At 52.0% G+C, this 15,371-nt stretch overlaps 1 protein-coding gene across 1 annotated transcript in view; it reads left to right on the top strand.

Annotated features, from left to right (window-relative positions):
• Positions 1 to 15,371, top strand: part of LOC138285788 (solute carrier family 13 member 2-like) — a 266,384-nt gene that overhangs the window by 120,629 nt on the left and 130,384 nt on the right. The gene's annotated exons all lie outside the window — the stretch shown is intronic.

Below are 15,371 nucleotides of genomic sequence, written 5' to 3' on the forward strand. Positions count from 1 at the left end.
CTGCCATTTGTGGGAACAATTAAGGCATCACTGCAGCAAGGAGGAACTGCTGATTTCTCAGCACGGCAGCAACATCACGTGGTAGGCAGCCATGTTTTCCCTTAAGGAGGCCACTTCCCGTTGTATGGACTTCAGTGTATTCTGTATAGCCCTCAGCCTGTTTTCTGTCATGCTGCTGCCATTTTGAGAGGGCAATTGATGAAGCCCTCATGACAGCAGCTATGTCAGCCAGGGACTGCTGGAGTCCTCATAGCGCGGAGTGGGTGCCTCTGATGGCATCGGAGTTGTCCTTATTTGGAATGAGGTCCCTCTGCACTTCCTCCAGGCTTCCTGCCATGGGCTCCATCCACATCCACTCCTGCTTGGCCAGCTACTGCTGGATTCCTACCACTGTCCTCTGAAGGGTGATGTCTGGGTCCTTGGAGTCCAAGGCTGTGGCAGGATTGGTTGGTGCTCTGTGTTGGTAGCTGGGTGGTTCATATGGAGACCCCGCAACTATATGTGTCCTCCCTGCGACTGGAGGTTGTGCCTGGAGGGGACCTAGGACATCCTGGAGAGTCTCTTCATTGATGGAAAGCAGCTGGACATCCATGTCATCTGTAAAATCCAGGATAGGCAGGTCGGCAGGAGGTAAGCCATCATCCTCTGTAATGAGATAGTGAAATGTCAATCTTTGACTGTAGTGGTTATTGACATGGCTCATCATTTACTTGCTACTGGAGGCTCAGTGACATGTTACAGACCCCAGGTTACAGTTATAAATTATGTGTTGCATTGTGCATCACACATGGGGCAACCTTTCAAGGTATTTTATGCATTGATCCCACACCGCCATCTTCCTTGTAGGCCCCTTGCCCCTGACACCATGTTAGCACATCATTTACCTTCCTATTCACCATTGTGGACATTATCACAGTAGTGTAATGTGTGCTGTCACTCTTTTGGTGCTTTACTGCATTGGCACCGTGAATGATGGCACTAGTGCAGCAAAGCACAGTTAGGTCCATTGCTTACAATGCTTGCCTTTAGCAGGACCGACACATGTGCTAATTGGATGGACAGCGCAATCGTTATGGATTGTATGCTCGGTTACTTCGGCCCTCTATACATTTGGGACATTTCCTTGCATACAGCATATCTGCCACAGCCATATGTGGGTGTAAGGATGTAGAATGTGGATCAATGCATTCATTTTGAGACTTTGATGATGTGGCACAAGGGAAATGGGCTGCTTGGATCCACATGGGCAACTATTTGAATGATGGTACAGATGCATTATGGGCTAGTGATGTTGTGCCAGTACTGCAACATTGATGCCACTTGTGCCAGTTCCTATGCATGTAGATATCCCTTTATGCAGAACACCAACCAATCGACAACACAGACAATCTTGTTACATGGTGACATTGAAGCTACTTGTGCAGCAGCACAAATGATAATCACAGATATGCCCCATGTGTTGTGTGAGTTCACTTTTGTGCCCATTCCCATATGGCGCATGTAGGTGTGTGAGAGTTGTTGTTGTGCCACCCTGTGTGGGTTACTTTCCACAGGTTGTACGGCGCTGCGCCACTTTTGAAATGCTGGGATGCGCCATGTTTACTGGAATATGGCACACCCCTCCTTTTCCACCAGCACCTGAGCAGATTTGTTCTCCCTGCACCAACAAAGGCATCCTTGCACCATAGTGAAGGGGTTCCTGCGTTGAGGTGGATAGATTGTTTGTATGCAGGAAGGTGCCTCTTCCTGCACATAAACAATTCATTATGGCAAGGTGGCATTTCTATGTGTGCTGCAGGAAGCAGCACACATGAGAAGGGCAATGACATGAAGAGGATGGAAAGCATTTTGCCTTGTTGCACCATCCTGACACCACCCCTGGGGTGGTGTTGACTTCAGTTACAGTCTCTGGTGAACATGTTGTCTTGGACCTGGGGCAACAACAACATGCAATGGGTGTTGCTCTGGCACAGCCACACTAATTGTACTCCCCTTCCAGGCAGTGTGCTGCATATTTACAAGGTGGTGTAAAACCTCAGTAAGTGGCTTAAGACCACGTTGTGTATATGTTGGAGTGCATTGCACGACCAGAGCATCACTAAAAGTGAAGCTTGGGTGGTGATGGGGCGTTTTGATTCAGGCCCTATGTGTCCTGAAGCAATCCTTTAGCATGCATTGAGTGTGTCCTCTCTGCCTCCCTCTTCTGCCATTTGTGAGATTCCAGATAGTCCCCCCCCCAACTTACCCTGCATTTGTGGTAGGTCTTGGTAGTCTGCGCTGTCCTGTCCTGCAATTCCAGTGACCAGCTCCTCCAGGATGATGGCTGCCACCATCTCCTCACGCTCATCCAGGTCTTCCTGGTATGCAGGATTTCCACCTCCAGTCTGCAATGCTGCCTTTCGGTTCCTGCACTTGCAATCTTGCAAGGGCTTCTTGCAATTGGTGACAGTCCTTTTCACCTCTGCCAGGCTGTTGACTGTATCTATTATTGCCTGCCATATAGCGTCTCTTCTACCTATTGGCATGAAAAGCTGGTGTTGGTGCTCCGTCACCTCTCTAACCACACCAAAGCAGCACTTTCACTTCCGCTTCACTTTCTCCTAGGACTTTTCTGAGCCCTTCTGGCTGGTACTTGGCTGATTGGGATCTCCCGGGGGTCTCTCCTGGCCTGCATTCTCCATCTTGTCTTTCCATATGTTTTTTTCTTGCTTGTTCGTTTTTTTTTTTTACGATAATGCTGTTAAATATGGCGCTAACCCATTTTGTGTCAAAAACATGACGCAAAACGTTCTAACGCCACTTTTGTAGTATTAGCATCATTTTTTAAATATGGAGCACAGATGGTGCTAGGAAATGGTGTTAGCTTGCGGTAGTTATTTTGGCGCACAACTACACTAGCGCAGTTGAGAGGCATTTTTGTTAAACATGGGCCTAAATTTGCTATTAATATCAAGTTTTTTTAAAGAGGATACATAATCATCAACTACTTGTTTCCTGCTAAAAAAACATTTGTCAATTGCTGTGCACACAAAAAGGGAAAATGAGTCATCGAAATCAGAAGAAACATTTAGAAAATAATCCCTTTCAGTGGGTGGTCTTGTTTTTTCCAACCTATTATACCGTTTGAGACCTTGAGGCCTCAAACAATGCAGTTGAATATTTTTCTCCTTTCTAGACTAATGTCTCCATCATCAATTGTGTCCCTTTAGTTCGTATTCCTTTAACTCGTGCAACTATAAAAGTGAATTTCCCTTAGTACTTAAGAATGGTTGCGAAGGAATCCCCATAAAAGACTGGATGCGCACATTTTTAAGTATTAGTGGATAAAGAATACGTGTGCAAAATTATAAACTTTGACTTTGTGCATCTTAATATGGATGGTATCACTGCAATGAAAGTTTTCACACTATATAGTATTATTTGCCAATACTGAAGTGCAGTGTTCCTATGAAGAGCACAGTTCGGCAATGTAAATGGCTAAATTATTTAAAATATATATTTAGTAAGCAGTATCTTAAGTAAATAACCTGAGGAGTTATTTGCAATGTGAATGTGTCACAAGGAAGGGTTTTAGACTGCGTGATGTCTCTCAAAGACAGTAGCTTCAAAAATGACCATTTTTTTTTAGGTCACAAAGCATGACCTCCACGCGTTGTGCGTACTGTACATAGACGTGTTGCAGCAGATTCCATAAGGACAAGTGGTAACCAGAGCGCAAGACGCATCATGAGAGAAGGTCCTTGGCTCGTGCTCAGAGATCGAGCTTTTAACGGGTTTCCCTCACAGAGACCACCTCAATTTTACCTTAGTATCCTGCAGAACTCCAGATATGATGAACCGTAGAATTCCGTATTCTTTAAATGATGTACTTAAGTTAATTATCTGTTAATCCATATAAATAAGTGAGAAAAATAAGCAGAAATAAAGTTTTCACTTTTGGGTATAGTTTCCAATTACTTGGGATATAATTTGACTAGAACTGTTTGTTATTTCTTATATTGATGTAAAGTAGTGCAGCCTAAGGTTTGTGAAATGTTATTTGTCATTAGGTATTTCTATTTAAATACTGAATGCGGTAGACATTGTGGCTCTGGGATACTGTCACCCTTTACATACAATTAAAGAATGTTATTACTGTGGAAGGAACTTATACCATAAGCTGCAACATTTTAATTGGTCATCCTGTGAGCAACTCCCACAGACCACTGGCACCATGCACAGTGGGAGTGGGATGATCACAGTAGCTGGGGCCAGGCCTAGCTTGGGCAGGCAAAGCCCTGCTGCCAACCACTGCTATGCATGGCTCCACAATGGGATGGGTGCAGGGTCTTGCTTACAGTCCTGGCCATGATGTGAACTTCCGCTCCACATTTGAGTTGACCATCCATAGCCAGAGGACATGAGGCGAAATGGTTGGCCGCCCACGGTGGTTTGGGTGCAGGGAGCTGCTGCATGTGGTGTATGATCAAAAAATCCTAAAAAAATCACTACGAAAAACAAATGCTAATTTGAAGTTATGATTAACTTTGGTTATAACACCGTAATTGTTTTAAAATCTTTAAAAAATATTAAAAAGAGTAAAAGTGCAGTTATGGTTGCAAGTTAAAACTGAACAAAACACTCCAATTCACAGTTAGGATTGCAATCCACAATTTGCACACAAGCAATGCACACCAAATGCATTGCTTATGACCTCACAATATTTATATTAGTAAGTAACAACATCTAAAAGCACCATGTAATTAAATAAAATGCATACTTAAAAAATTATATTAGATTCGTGAAGGCTAGTATGATATGTAATCTCATCTGGGAATTCCATTTGGCACATCATGGGCGAGATCATGAGCACTGACCAACAGACTAGTATAACAAGTCTTTGGGAAATTTAAAATGACAGATATGCATGCTCACCATCAACCCAACTTTGCAAGTCATAATGAATGCTTTTGGCATTTCACTTCCATTCACGGAAGCATACTCTATGCCCAGACACACCTTCTGCATGGAGTGAGGTTAGACATTTCACCAGCAGGTGTCACGTAGTGCGCATTCACTGTCTGAGCTCACATCACCTAGGAGAGCACAACAAGACACAGAGCCCGGATAACCAGGCCAATGGGGGCAAAAGGAATTTAGGAAAAGGAGCAGTCAGGAAAAGAACACTAAGTAACAGGGAGGATACATGGCGAGTACTGACATCAAGACAATAAGTAAAAAGCAGTCCCAGAAAGAGCAAAGTAAGCAACAGCAACATTAGATAGCAGGAGAATCTGTGTTGTCAAAGGTGGACTGTGGGCATTGGCAGATAAGAATAGGGTCTTATTTGTTGTGAGTCTAAAAGGAAGGTCAGATTAAAAACTAAACCTACTCCTGCGAGAGGGCTGCTGAGTGCTTGGTTGTAGTGGATCACAGAGAAAAAGGATGACAGGTGCAGATGTTCATAGATGTGTTCTGATATCAGAAAAAATGAGAAACTATGCAAATCAGAAGCTGGGCCGGTCAGGGAATCTGTAGATGATGTAATAAGGGTGGAAGACACACTGATAGTTAATCCAGAAACTCACCGCACTGTATGTGAGGAGCAGGGAGGTTTGGCGAAGTGTTACATATCTACTAGACCTAATGGCAGACGGACCAGCATTGCCATTCCTACTGTCTCCATCTGTGTCAAATCTTAATTAATTGCCAATTATGCAGATGCGGTCAGGCCCAGTCCCATATATGGAAGCACAAGAAGATCCACCTCCTTCTATATGACATGTTTTATTTCCATTGCCAATTTTACAAAATCTTGGTCAGTCTATGCCTGATCTGGCACAATGCACTACTAGCCAGCTTTACTAAATGGAAACTTTGCCCAATGTCATTTTTGCTGCAATAGGCCTGTCACTGCCTATGCCAGCTGTGCTATATACACTTTTATCTAGTACTGGTTTTCCAAGTGCTGTATAATCCACCCCAGTTCAGCCAGACCAAGTGCCATATGTGCACGGGCAGCTAGCCCCAATAAAATGTGAGGCTTTATGAGGTTAGATATCAAGTGTGCCGGCTCTTCCAGGCAAACATACTTATACTTATTTTCAGGACTTCCATGTCCAATTTGGTTGCAACTATGACTAGCGGCATGCCAAGTGGGGTGCCAAAACAAAAACAGTTAGTGGAGCACACACAATCTTAGTTCAATGAGCCCCTACTATACAAAATACTAGTTTAGTCAAAAACAATCAGAAATACTTATTTCAAAATGGGAACAAGATATAGGGGGTCATTCCGACCCTGGCGGTCAGTGTTAAAGCGGCGGCCAACCCGCCAACAGGCTGGCGGTCAAAGAAATGGAATTCTGACCCTGGCGGGAACCGCCAACAGCCAGGCGGCAGACAATGTACCGCCCACCCTATCACGACTCACCAATCCGCCACCTTTTCCGGGGCTGGAGCCCCGCCGATAAAAACACGGCGGAAACAGACATTTCAAATGGAAAACGCTCACCTCGACACACTCCACGCGGAATCGGGACAGCATGGAACCGGAACTCCACATTCTCCCAGCCATTGCCTTCCTGCTCTTCTTCCAGGATCACGAACGTCGCCGCAGACGACAACGGTGAGTACTGCACCTACGACACAGGGGAGGGGGGAGGAGGAAAGGTTACGGGCACACACATACGCCACACACCCACCCCCACCCTCACCCCCACTGAAATACCTACACACCAATGCAGATTAAAAAGTCAGAGTTACACCCCCAAACCCCCAAAACAAAAATGCAAAGACAAAAGGCAATGATTGTAAAAATAGAACTATATTATAGCAATAATTAAGTATAGCGAACATAGCAATATATAAAGAATTATTACACATCTAGAACTCTACATATACAAGTAGCAAAAGTCCGGCACAGTATTGCAAAGTTCAAATGTCCGTGGGCCAATGTGCAGCAACACATGGGCAAAGCCCACACACAAGATCGAGTCCATTGGAGAGAACACTGCTGGGGCATCACAAAAATAAAATACAGGCACCTCAGGGGGAAGGGAAGGGGGGGCACCTCAGCCACATGAGTCCATGACGCCAGATCCACGAAGGGCCTCCAGGCCCACTGTGCCATCCTGGGGGGTGCAAAGCCACAGTCCATCAGGTGGATTACAGAGTCCACTGGTCATGGAGGAAGCATGGTGGGCAGAGTGCCTCGTGAAGTCCTGCCCGATACAGATCCGGGCCTGCCAATGGGCCAGCGGTGCTTGACAGGAGGGCCCAGCGGAGCGGTGCTTGAGATGAGGGCCCAGCGGAGCGGTGCTTGACAGGAGGGCCCAGCGGAGCGGTGCTTGACAGGAGGGCCCAGCGGAGCGGTGCTTGAGATGAGGGCCCAGCGGAGCGGTGCTTGAGATGAGGGCCCAGCGGAGCGGTGCTTGACAGGAGGGCCCAGCGGAGCGGTGCTTGAGATGAGGGCCCAGCGGAGCGGTGCTTGAGATGAGGGCCCAGCGGAGCGGTGCTTGACAGGAGGGCCCAGCGGAGCGGTGCTTGACAGGAGGGCCCAGCGGAGCGGTGCTTGAGATGAGGGCCCAGCGGAGCGGTGCTTGACAGGAGGGCCCAGCGGAGCAGTGCTTGAGATGAGGGCCCAGCGGAGCGGTGCTTGACAGGAGGGCCCAGCGGAGCGGTGCTTGACAGGAGGGCCCAGCGGAGCGGTGCTTGACAGGAGGGGCCCTGTTCAGCGGTGCTCCTCAGGGCGGGGCCCTGTTCAGCGGTGCCTGTCTTGGCAGGGCCCTGTTCAGCGGTGCTCTTCACGGCGGGGCCCTGTTCAGCGGTGTTTCTCACAGCGGCCCCTGTTCAGCAGTGCTCCTCACGGCGGGGCCCTGTTCAGCGGTGCTCCTCACGGCGGGCCCTGTTCAGCGGTGCTTCACACAGTGGCCCCTGGTCAGCGGTGCTCCTCACGGCGGGGCCCTGTTTAGCGGTGCTCCTCACGGCGGGGCCCTGTTCAGCGGTGCCTGTCTTGGCGGGGCCCTGTTCAGCGGTGCTCCTCACGGCGGGGCCCTGTTCAGCGGTGCTTCTCACAGCAGCCCCTGGTCAGCGGTGATCCTCACGGCGGGGCCCTGTTCAGCGGTGCTCCTCACGGCGGGGCCCTGTTCAGCGGTGCCTGTCTTGGCGGGGCCCTGTTCAGCGGTGCTCCTCACGGCGGGGCCCTGTTCAGCGGTGCTTCTCACAGCAGCCCCTGGTCAGCGGTGATCCTCACGGCGGGGCCCTGTTCAGCGGTGCTCCTCACGGCGGGGCCCTGTTCAGCTGTGCCTGTCTTGGCGGGGCCCTGTTCAGCGGTGCTCCTCACGGCGGGGCCCTGTTCAGCGGTGCTCCTCACGGCGGGGCCCTGTACAGCGGTGCTTCTCACAGCGGCCCCTGTTAAGCGGTGCTCCTCACGGTGGGGCCCTGTTCAGCGGTGCTCCTCACGGCGGGGCCCTGTTCAGCGGTGCCTGCCTTGGCGGGGCCCTGTTCAGCGGTGCTCCTCACGGTGGGGCCCTGTTCAGCGGTGCTTCTCACAGCGGCCCCTGGTCAGCGGTGCCTGTCTTGTGTTTCGAGTGAACCACACCTGGCCAATACTTCCCGCTCAGTCAGCATCGGACCTTTCTGTTGCGGGGCCCTCCTGTGATGGAGTCCTGGGGCCCTGGGTCTCCTCCGATACCCCCGGAATGGGGCTGGTGGGGCCCTCATGGACAGGTCGGCTGCTCCCTGCCTTTTGCGCTTTGCTGCCCTTGCCCTCCTTGGCAGACTCTCCGTGGCCCTTGGCTCCCTTACCCGATGTGGCAGGTGACGGTGCAAGGCTATCCTCCTTGGGGGCAGGCGTATCAGGCCTGTCACGCCTGCCCTTCAGTTTTTTGCTCCTCTTCCCAGGGGGGGGGCTGGCTGTGCCTTTGCTGCTGGCCGATGTCCCTGCCCAAGGAAAGGGCGGACTCCAAAAACCAGGCACGACGTTCTTGGGAGTTGCTGGTCTGGTGGTGGCTGAGGTGTTTTTGGAACTCTTACGAGATGGAGGGGGTGGGTCAGGTGAGGAAAAGAGGTTCAGTTTAGAGAGGAATAGTTTTTTAGGAGCAATGGGAAGGGTAGCTGGAGTGGGTATGGGAGTGGAGGAAGAGGATGTGGTTGTAGGAGAGTCAAGTCTGGTGTCTTTGGGTGCAGGTGCTTGGGCTGGAGGCTGTCGTGAGGTGGATGGCTGTTGGTTGGGTGCCTGCCTGCGTTTGTGTGGTTTGGAAGCGGGGGTGACAGACACACTAGGAGAGGACACAGGGGACGTGTACATGGCAGTGGGGGTGGTGACTGCACGTGTGCGGACTGGTCTGGAGGGTGTGCTGGTGATGGGTGTACTGGCTGATGGTGGTGTGCATGCAGGTGTGAGTGTAGACGTCACAGGGAGGGAGGAGGGAGACGAGGAGGTGGGGGACACAGAGGAGGTAGTGGCTGTTGGCATGTCTGCATCTGTATGTTGCTTGGGTGAATGCTTGTGTGTTCTGTGGTGCTTATGTCTGGATGAGCTTCCCTCGGGTGTTGAGGTGTGTGCAGGCTGGTCTGTAGGTGTGGATGGCATAGGCAGAGGAACAGGGGAGTGGGACTGGGTGGAGGGAGTTAGAAGAGGGAGGCTGGAGACAGGGACAATCGCTGCCGTCAGTGCTGAGGCCAGAGCGTTGAACGATCGCTGCTGGGCAGCCTGACCCGATTGAAGGCCCTCCAGGTATGCATTGCTTTGATGCACCTCCCTCTCCACACCCTGGATGGCATTCAAAAGGGTAGACTGCCCAACAATGATGGTCCTCAGGAGGTCAATGACCTCCTCACTGAGGGCAGCAGGGGTGACTGGGGCAGGGCCTGAGGTGCCTGGGGCGAAGGAGATGGCCGCCTTCCTGGCCGTGCGGGCACGGGCCGAAGGCCGAGGGGCTGCTGGCAGGGCGGAGCTGGTGCGCTGGGTGGCGGCTGTACCTGTAGTATCGGTGGGCACGGATGTTGCCGCCACCGCAAGGGAGCTCCCATCCGAGGACGTGTCGGTGTCACTGACGTCTGCACGGGTACCCGTGGTGGAGCCCCCCTCGCCCTCCGTCTCACTGGTCATGTCGGAGTCCGTTGCATGGCCCTCCGGGGCCATGTGAGATGCAGCTCCCTCTTGCGCCGATGCCACTTCTCCTCCGCCTGATGATGCTAATGCACACATTCACAGAAAAACAAAGAAAATGGGGGGGGGGTGGAGAAATAAAGACAAGTTGAGTGCATGCATTGGGGACACCGTTGGCGGAGAGGACAGACACAGAAGCCCCCTGCACTACGCTGCACACTTGGGGTACACTACTCATTCACTGGGACATGCCCTACAAGCCTATGGGCGACAACTGCCCACACAGAATACACAGGTCCATGAATAGCGTTACTAGGCACCCTACAGAGGTGGGGGACGGGGGCACAGGACCATACCTCACGGAGGGGCCTAGCCTACAGAAATCGCCCTGGCCTAGGGATACCCACAGCCCTCCTCCCCCACCCAGGCACCTCCACTGCACGCAAATATAGCTGAATGTGCTGGTACTCACCCCCTTGTGTCTGCTGTGATGTCCTCAAGCGCCCATCTAAATCAGGGTAGGCCACCGCCAGGATCCGGGACATCAGGGGGGTCAAGGTACGACTGGCACCCCTCCTAGTTTGGGAGGCCATCCCCAGCAGAGCCTCGGCGGTCTTCCTGCTCCCGCGGCGGATGTCCTCCCACCTCTTGCGGCAGTGGGTGCCCCGTCTGTTGTGGACCCCCAGGGCCCGGACGTCCTTGGCGATGGCACACCAAATATCGATCTTCTGATGGGCGCTGACCTATGTGACATGTACAGGGGAGGAAAAGAAACATCATCACTTTTCTGCATGCTCGATGTGAGTGGCCCCCCCTCCCCAAACTTGCCATGTGGCACATGCTCTCATCTGTCGTGCCATGCATTCGTAATTCGCTCCCCTCCCCTCCATCGTACATCCACCCCACTCATCACAGGCATTACCCACTATGCATTGGCCCCCGTGTACTCACCTGTTGGTCTGGAGGACCGTAGAGTAGCGCATACTGGGGGAGGACCCCGTCCACGAGCTTCTCCAACTCTTCGGAACTGAAGGCGGGGGCCCTTTCCCCAGTCGCAGCAGCCATTGTCACTTCCAGACCGAGGTCACAGCAGCACTTGCAGTATAGGTCCTCTCCTGTGGATGCTCAGGTCTCGTGTGATTAAGCAGAGAGAAAATGGCGGTCACGCCCGCGGCGGTGCGTACCGCGGCGGTGCGTACCGCGACCGCCGGCGCACATCGTCATTGGCTCCTGAAACCCATAGGGTTCAATGTTAACCAATGCTGCTTTGCGCCGCGGCCTTCGACCGCCTACCGCTACGGTGTGCCACGCCAGCGCAATGACCTCACTTCACATTGTCACACTTCACAGGTCAGGCAGCCGCCATTTCAAGGGCCCACATGGCTTAATTCCTACTGCGTCACACATGGCTAGGCCTTGCATCGACACTCATACAAGCCATTCAATCCAGAGAGATTTGTGTACTGTGCAGGCTGTGGGAACGTACCTGTGGGTTGATTGACTCTGTGCTCCATGTTGTCCTTCCTAGGCACCGTCCGCTGGGACTTGCGAGGAGACGGAGGAATGTTCCCGTGTACAGACCGCTGGTAGACCTGTCGACAATGGAAGAACGACATGTCATACTCACCTACAGACTCAACAGTGCCACTATACAGGAACTGTGTGCCCAGCTGGAGCCAGACCTGATGTCACCCATCCGCCAACCCACAGGGATTCCGCCTCTAGTGCAGGTGCTGTCAGTACTCCATTTTTTGGCTAGTGGACCATTTCAAACTACAGTGGCCATTTCATCTGGGATGTCTCAGCCTATGTTTTCAAGGGTATTGTCCAGAGTGTTGTCTGCCCTGATGAAATACATGCAGAGCTACATCATTTTCCCTGAGGTGGGTGACTTGCCTACAGTGAAGGGTGATTTCTATGCCCTTGGACACATTCCCAATATCATTGGTGCCATTGATGGTACCCATGTGGCTTTGGTCCCCCCAAAAGACAATGAAAAGGTGTACAGGATACGAAAAAGTTATCATTCGATGAATGTCCAGGTGGTCTGTTTGGCTGACCCATACATCTCCCATTTAAATGCCAAGTTCCCAGGGTCAGTGCATGACGCGTACGTCATGCGAAATAGCAGCATCCCTTATGTGATGGAACAGCTACAGAGACAGCGTGTGTGGCTAATTGGTGACTCTGGTTACCCCAACCTGCCTTGGCTATTGACCCCAGTGAGGAATCCCAGGACAAGGGCAGAGGAACGGTACAATGAGGCCTATGGGCGTACTAGGAGGGTGATCGAGCGGACCGTCGGCCTCCTGAAGGCCAGGTTTAGGTGCCTGCATATGACAGGTGGATCCCTAATGTACTCACCAAAGAAGGTGTGTCATATCGCGGCCTGCTGCATGCTTCACAACCTGGCTTTGCGACGCCAGGTGCCTTTCCTGCAGGAGGATGGTCCAGATGGTGGTGTTGTGGCCACTGTGGAGCCTGCGGAGAGTGAAGAGGAGGAAGACGAAGAGGACGACACAGACAACAGGGACAAAGTGATACTGCAGTATTTCCAGTAACACACAGGTAAGAATCTACTCCTGCATTTTATTATATCTGTAACAGTACTGGCTCTCTACTGTCTGACCTTTCACCCCAATGTATGGTAACTTAGTTGTGAATTTGCCTTCCTATTTCAGTGATCTGGTCCCCACGGAGTGCCCTCTGGTTTATTTCCCCATGGACTACCGCTGTGTGACACTGGTATGTTGTCATCACAATGTAATTGGACATTTTTGGTTGGTTATATCGAATAAATTTGTTTAAAAAAAAAAATAGCAGACTCCAGATGGTTTTTGTGCAATAATTGTGTTTATTGAAGTGCAAAAATTGGTGTATAGTTCAAAAAGGGTGATGGATGATGGTGGAGGCATGTCCATGGCAGAGTCCAGACTCTCGTTCGCACAGGTGCATTGTCCATATGCCTGTGGAAGGTGGAGCAGGGGCAGTTCAAGGTTGGACAGGGTGAACAAGTGGGACAGTGGGATGACATCCGGGGGGATCCGTGCATGGCGGGAGTCTTGACATCCTACTCTGTCTTCTTCCTAGATCTCAGGCCTTTCTTGTGGGGTGGTTCTTGTTCTGCATGGGGTGGGGTCCGGGTGGCCCGTTGCTGTTGTGTCGGGGCCTTCTGACCACTAGCGCCGGCGGAGGTGGTGGGCTGTTCTTCCTCTATGCTAGTGGCAGGGGCCCTTTGGGGGGCCACATGGTCCCGCAATGTGGTGACAATCTGGTTGAGTGCCACCACGATTGTACCCATTGCGGAACTGATGCTGCGCAGTTCTTCCCGGAACCCCATGTACTGGTCCTCCTGCATGGCCTGGATCTCCTGGAACCTGGCCAGGACCGTCGTCATCGTCTCTTGGGAGTGGTGGTACGCTCCCATGATGGTGGTGAGGGCCTCTTGGACAGTGGGTTCCCTAGGCCTGTCCTCCCTCTGTCGCACAGCAGCCCTCCCAGTTCCCCTTTGTTCCTGGGCCTCTGTCCCCTGGACGGTGTGCCCACTACCACTGCCCCCAGGTCCCTGTTGTTGTTGGGGTGGTGGGTTGCCCTGGGTGCCCTGTAGTGGTAGACACACCGCTGCTTGACCTGTCCTGGAGACAGAGGCATGGGCCCGCTGGGTGGGTGCTGTGCTGGGGTTTCCAGAGGGGGGTAGGTCTGCTGTGGCCTGTGGCTGCCTGAGGGGAACCGACTGTCTAGAGGTCCCCGATGGTCCGGGCTGGTCATCAGGTTCTAGGTCGACAGAGCTGCTGTCATCACTGGGGGCCTGTTCTGGGGGTGGGATGGACATTTCTGGACCCTCCTGGCCGGTGTGTTGGCGTTCGGGCCCTGCAGGGGTAAAAGAGTATGGTTATTGCTTCTGTGTGTGCCATGGCGTGCTATTTGTGGGTGCCCTTGTCCCCCAGTGCTAGCATTCCCTTGTGGGAGGAGTTGTGAGGGTGGTTTGGGGGGGGGATGGGTATGTGCAGTGGTCATGCTTAGGTGATGGGTGTCCATGGTTTGTGTTGGCATTCAGGGGTTGGTGTTGGTTTGGTTGGGTTGTGCTGGTGAGACATTAGCAGGGAGGATATGTGCTGGGGGGTTGGGGGTGAGGGTGGGGGTGTGGGTTGGCATGCTGGTGGTTGGGGGGTATGAAGTAGTTGAGATTAGACTTACCAGAGTCCATTCCTCCGCCTACTCCAACGAGGCCCTCAGGATGCAGGATGTTCAAGACCTCTTGCTCCCATGCTGTGAATTCGGGTGGAGTGGGTGGGGGTCCGCCGCCAGTCTTCTGCACAGCGATGTTGTGTCTTGACACCATCGTCCGCACCTTCCCCCGTAGGTCGTTCCAGCGCTTTCAGATGTCTTCCCGATTTCTGGGATGCTGTCCCACAGCGTTAACCCTGTCGACGATCCTTTGCCATAGCTCCGCCTTCCTGGCTATTGTGGTGTGCTGCACCTGTGTGCCGAAGAGCTGGGGCTCTACCCTAATTATTTCCTCCACCATGACCCTGAGTTCTTGGTCCGAGAACCTGGGGTGTCTTTGGGGTGCCATGGGGTGGTGTGGATGAGGTGTGGGGGTGGTGTTTGTGGTGATGAGTGTGGTGGTGTGTGGTGTTTTGTGCGTAGATGTAGTGTGGGGGATGATGTTGGGTTCCTGTGTGTGTTGTGGTTTGCGTTCCCTGTGCTCTCTCTCTGTGTATTGCGCCTTGTCTCTGAATTTCGATTTGTGGGGGTTTGTGGGTGATGTGGGTGTGTGTTTTAAATCGTATTGATTGTGTGGGAGTGGTGTTTGTATGTGTATCAGGTGTGTGTATTTGTAATTGTCCAATGTGGCAGTGTTTTGTAGATGTGTGTGTATTTTGAGTGCAGCGGTGTGTAAGGCCAATGGGATACCGCGGTTGAAAGACCGCCGCGTGGATTCGTGTGTCGGAATGGCATGGGCGTATTTCTGTTGGCGTGACGGTGGAGGTTTGGTCATCTCCAGTTTATCGCTGACCGCTGATGTGGCGGCCTTCAGTGGAGGTCGGGTTTTTGGCGGTTTGGCAGTTGTGGGTCAGAATGACCCTGGCGGTTTACCGCGGCCGCGGCGGTGTTATGGCGGTCTTCTGACCGGCGGTAACTGCCTTTTACCGCCAGCCTCAGAATGACCCCCATAGTCAGGATCAATAGTCACTACATATAAGTAAGGGCATAAAGCAAATCACTATGTAAATTGGTTTACCAAAATTACTTATTTCAAAATAGAATATAAGCAG

Source organism: Pleurodeles waltl, chromosome 3_1, assembly GCF_031143425.1.
Source record: "Pleurodeles waltl isolate 20211129_DDA chromosome 3_1, aPleWal1.hap1.20221129, whole genome shotgun sequence".
Taxonomy (NCBI): domain Eukaryota; kingdom Metazoa; phylum Chordata; class Amphibia; order Caudata; family Salamandridae; genus Pleurodeles; species Pleurodeles waltl.